Here is a 6,000-nt window from a genome sequence, read left to right on the forward strand (position 1 = left end):
CATTGATTCTTTCAAAAAAAAAAAACCATACACACACACACACACACACACACACACACACACACACACATATATGTAGCTTGTTTGTAATTAGTTGTTTGCTTGTTGTTTCCCTCATTCATATGTTAACTCCTTGAGAGCAGGGACTGTCTTTTACCTTTCTTTGCATCCCAATACTTAATAAAGTGCCACGTACATAGTAATATTTTATTGACTAACAAATGTAATTATACTATTACTGTTACAATTTTAAAATTAATATTGTAAGTCTTACCTGAAAGCTGCAATACTTCCTATGGCCCAGGAGAAGTAAAAGGAGGAAAAGTATTACTTAATTTCTTCAGCATGATGGTGGAAGATTGTTTCATTTCCTGCTCCAAATGTCAGTCTCTAGTGGATTAATCTGACCCCACCCACGGCCCGCTCTATATTTTGTTTTCATTTTTAGAGTGGTTACTTGTTCTTCTCTCCATGACTTTCTTGATTCTATGTTCTAATGCTTCCTAAGATTCTTTTTTTGATGAGGACCCTGGACAAGTCACTTTAATCTCCATCTGCTTTAGCTTCCTCATCTATAAAATGAGGATGATAATAGCACCTACCTTGCAGGATTGTTGCAAGGATAAAAAGCCATGATACTTTTAAAGTGCTTTTCGAAGCTTAAAATACTGTAAAAGTGACAGCTGTTATTATTATTATTATCATTGTTATCACTTATATTATTCTAATGAGAGAGGTAGTGAGGCATACTAGATAGTATGCTAAACTTCAAATTTAAAATTCTGAGTAAAAATATCATCTCAGATACCTATTAATGGGGTGACCCCCAAAAGTTACTTAATATCTTGGTGCATTCATCAGTTTCCTCATCTATGAAATGAAGGGGTTATACTTAAGAGTCTCTAGCATCTCTTTCATATCTAAACCTATAGTCTATATAGAAAATAATAGTAGATGACAATCAAATTGCTCTTTAAGATTTTCCATGTACATTCTATTATTGGATATTAGAAACTAGCCTCTGGTTTTTCTTTCCAATTTTACAAGCTGAGGAACCAGGTGCTGAGAAAGTTTAGTAACTTACTTGAGGTAACATGGCAAATTAGTGTCTGAGATTGGATTCAAGTTCTGTTTTGTTTTGTTTTGTTTTGCTTTTTCCTGATTCTGAGGACAAGGCCCTATCAACTAAATCATACTGCCTAGATATAATAGCTAGAATAGCTACTTTTTCCCCAGACAATCAAAGATTATTCCAATTCAAAGGACATAAGGCAAGACATATGTGGGATAAATGACTACTTGGGGTTTTGAGTAAGCTTTGATGTAAGAAGTGTAAAGAGCATGGCAAAATAGCTATGAGTGCAATCAATTGGGGTATCTTGATGAATGGCTCTAAAACCAAAGGTGATACTGTTGGTTGTGATGATAGTAACAAGTGTAGTTATTATGATCCTCAGAATTGAGCAACCATAGTTAAAGTGAAAAGTGAAGATAAATTGAAAAAGCCTGTTGAATATTCTTGGTTCAAAGTGATTTGGTGCTTCCGGGGTACGAATGGAATGAAATGCTTGTTTCAGCAATTTTGAATGTACTGAAAAAGGATCTTCACAGAAGGCCTAGATGATATTTCATTTCATAGAATAGATAATTTGAATATTTTTGTTGTATCTTATACTAAAGTTTTGTTCATTTTTATATCATTTATTGTGTTGGCAGTACAGATATACTAGGGAGTAGAATATTGATACTATGTTTAATTTGATATTATGAAGCAAAAGATGCCATCTTATATAATATCATGAACTAGTACACATACATACTTTGATGGCAACCATTAATCTTCCCCTTCTCTAGATAGTAGAACGTAAGTTTATAAGAGCTACAGCCATAATGTGAATTATTTTGATACAATTTCAGAACAAATTTGAATAAATGTCTTATTCTTTCAATTAATGATTGAGGTAAAGTACCAAGAATTTTTAAGTACCAAATATAAGACATTGTAATTTTTTTGAGATCATGATTTAATATTTTATTTCTCTCAATTACATGCAAAACCAACATTGAACATTTGTTTTTTTTTAATTTTGAGTTCCGAATTCTATAGTCATATTAAAAACACTCTAAATCGCTATTGATTAAGGAAATGAAAATTAAAATAACTCTGAGCTACTATCCACACCTATCAAATTGGCTAACATGACGGAAAAGGAAAATGACAAATACTGGAATGGATATGGGAAAACTGAGACACTAATGCACTGTTGGGGAAGTTTTACTGATGCAACCAGTCTGTAGAGTAATTTGGAACTATGCCCAAATGACTATAAAACCATGCATACCCTTTGGCCAAGCAATGCCACTACTAAGTCTGTATCCCAAAGAGATTAAAAAAATAAAATGAAAAGGACCTATATGTACAAAAATATTTACAGCTTTTTCGGTGGTGGCAAAGAATTGGAAACTAAGGGGATTTCCATCATTAGGGGAATGGCTGAACAAGTTGTTGTATATGATTGTGATGGAATACTATTGTGCTATAAGAAATGATGGGCAGGATCTCAGAAAAACCTGGAAAGTTTTACATGAACTGATGCAAAGTGAAAACCAGGAGAACATTGTACATAGTAACTGCAATATTGTATGATGATCAACTGTGAATGATTTAGCTATTCTTAGCAAAACAATGACCCAAAACATTTCTGAAGGGTTTATGGTGAAAAATGAAAAGTGCTATCCATCTTCAGAGAAAGAACTGATGGAGTCTAAAGGCAGATCACAGCATACTTTTGCTTTATTTTTCTTGTTTGCTTTTTTATTTTATTATTACTTTTGTTCTGTGTTTTTCTTTCACAACATGACTAAAATGGAAATATGTTTTGCATGACTGCACATGTTTAACCTATATCAAACTGCTTAGCTTCTCGATGATAGAAGGGAAGGGAGGGAGTATGCTCCCCCAAGTCTCCCCCATTTTCCCCTCCACTGTAAAAGTGTCTTTTTTGTGCCTCTTTTATAAGAAATAACATCCCATTCTACATCTCCCTTTCCCCTTTTCCCCACACATTCCTCTTTCTCACCCCTGGATTTTATTTTTTTAGATAATCAACTCACCATAGTCAACTCACAAACCTGCCCTTTGTCTAACTGCCTTGGTAATGAGAAAGTTTTATTTAAGAGTTAACAAGTATCTTTTTTGACACAGGAATGTAAACAGTTTAACCTTATTGAAACCCTTATGATTTCTCTTTCCTATTTACTTTTTTAAGCTTCCCTTGAGTTTTGTATTTGAAAGTCAAAATTTTTCTTCAGCTCTGGTCTTTTCTTCAGGAATACTTGGAAGTTCTTTGTTTCACTGAATGCCTATTTCCCCCCTAAAGGACTATACTCACTTTTTCTGGGCAGGTGATTCTTTGTTGCAATCCTAACTCTTTTTCCTTCTGGAATGTCATATTCCAAGCCCTCTGATCCTTTAATGTAGAAACTGCTAAATCGTCTGTTATCTTGACTGTAGCTCCATGATGTATGAACTGTTCTTTTCTGGATGTTTACAGTATTTCCTCCTTGATCTGGAAGCTCTGGAATTTGACTATAACATTCCTAGATGTTTTCATTATTGGGTCTTTTTCTAGAGGTGATTGGTGGATTCTTTCAATTTCTATTTTACCTTTAAGTTCTAGGATATAAGGGCAGTTTACTTTGATACTTTTTTAAAAAGATGACGTCTAGGCTCTTTTTTGATCATGGCTTTCAGGTAGTCCAATAATTCATTAATTATTTCTCCTGCATCTATTATCCAAGTCAGTTTTTTTTTCCAATGAGATATTTCACATTTTCTTCTTTTTTTATTTGATTTTGTTTTCATTGTTTCTTGGTGTCTCACGGAGTCATTAGTTTCCACTTGCCCAATTCTAATTTTTAAGGAATTATTTTCTTCAGTTACCCCTTGTACCTCCTTTTCCATTTGGCCAGTTCTGCTTTTTAGGGCATTATTCTCTTTATTGGATTTTTGCAACTCTTTTACAATTTGGCCTACCCTGTTTTTAAGGTGTTTTTTTTTCAGTATATTTTTCTGTCTCCTTTACCAAGCTGTTGACTCTTTTTTCATTATTTTCTTGTATCACTCTCATTTCTCTTCCCAATTTTTTTTCCTTTCCCTCTCTTACTTGGAGGTTAAAATCCTTTTTGAGTGCTTCCATGGCCTGAGAACAATTCATGTTATACTTTGAAGTGTTGGATATAAGAGTTTTAACTTTATCATCTGAGTATGTGTTTTGATCTTCCTTGTCACCATAGTAACTTTCTATAGTCAGAATTTTTTTTCTGTCGTTAGCTCGTTTTCCAGCCTATTTCTAGGCTAAAGTGGAACTCTGCTTCTGCCATGGAAGACACATTTTCCCAAGTTTCAGGGTTTTTGTACAGGTATTTTCAGAGCTAGTTCTGGGAGTCTGTAAGCTTTCAGTTCTTCCAAGGTGGTATGATGTAGGGAGAAGAGTGTTTACTGCTCTCTTGGCCTGTGATTTGGTTCATGGATGACCACAAGCACTCTTTTCTGCCCTGGAATTGTGACCAGGGTACCACTTCCCTGATGGCCATAAGCTCTGGTGTGCTAGTGCTCTTCCTCACCATAGTACTGCCATCCAGATCTGCATATGGGCAACTCAACAGAATCTTGCCCCCTATGCTCATAGAGGGATCCCTGTAATCCCTTTCTGATCAGTTGTCTGATCCTCTTAGTATCTGTGGACTGAGAACTCTGGAAAAAGCCTTTGCTGCTGCTGCTGATTGAGTCACTCCCAAGACCTGCTCCTGGTTTGCTGGGACCTAGTTTGTGCTGGCTCAAACTGTACTGGACTGTGATTAACTCTCACTCTTGTGCTACAGACCTTTCATGCCTACCTTCTCAGTTGTCTTGGGCTGGAAAATTGTTTCATCCCATCTTTTTTTGGGTTCTGCCACTCCAGAATTTATTCTGAGGTATTATTTTAAAGGTATTTGGAGAGAATATTGGAGAACTTAGGTGAGTCCCTGCACTTTCTTTGCCATCTTGGCTTTGTCTTGCTACATTAGAATTTCAAAGAAGCAAATACTAAACACCAAAAAGAGTCAACTGCTCAGAGCATAGAAATACTTGTTACTCTTATCAATATTTAAAGATTAATACATTCAAACAGCAATGTAATATATGTGATCCTATGTGCTTTCTCTGTCTTTGTATAAGCTATTCCTGATGCCTAAAATTCTCTTCCTCCTTACCTGCACCTCTTGAAGATTTAATACCCTGCAAACCTCAACTCAAGTGTCACTTCCAGATATTTTCTCTGGCTGTCTCCTATGCCAGGATTTCTCTCCACTATTTTACTCCAACTGCTGACTTCTTTGGCTTCCCTTAAATCCCTGTTAAAATCCCACCTTCTACAAGACGCCTCCCCCAACCCCTCTTAATTCCAATGCCTTCCCTCTGTTAATTATTTCTTATATATCCATATATATCTTGCTTTGTATGTATTTGTTTGCATGTTGTCTCTCTTATTACATTGTAAGCAACTTGATGGCAGGGACTGCCTTTTACCATTTTTTTTTTATATCCCCAGTGCTTAGCACAATCCCTGAAATATAATAAGCACTTAATAAATATTTATTGGACTGACGCCTTCCCTTATTCTTTCTTGTTGTCAACCCCATTCCTTATAAATGTATACTTATTTTGTATTTTTGTTTTGTTATTTGCTTTGTAGAACACTTTTTTTTTGTTCTCTGACCACTTGCCAATCAAAATTGTGAATCATCAAAAAGTGAGGCAAAAATGTATGGTAAGTATAAATACACTACAGTTAAGTATCATGGACAAAAATGTAAGCTAGAATAAAGATATTAAAGAAACTCGTGATTGAGGATTTATGAGAGGGAGAGGCAAGATGATGGAGTAGACAAGCACTTAGCCAACTACTCCCAACATTCCCCTCCAAACAACTTAAAAATAATGCCTAAAATCAAATT

This window comes from Vombatus ursinus, unplaced genomic scaffold, assembly GCF_900497805.2.
Source record: "Vombatus ursinus unplaced genomic scaffold, bare-nosed wombat genome assembly UNPS02014798.1, whole genome shotgun sequence".
Taxonomy (NCBI): Eukaryota; Metazoa; Chordata; class Mammalia; order Diprotodontia; family Vombatidae; genus Vombatus; species Vombatus ursinus.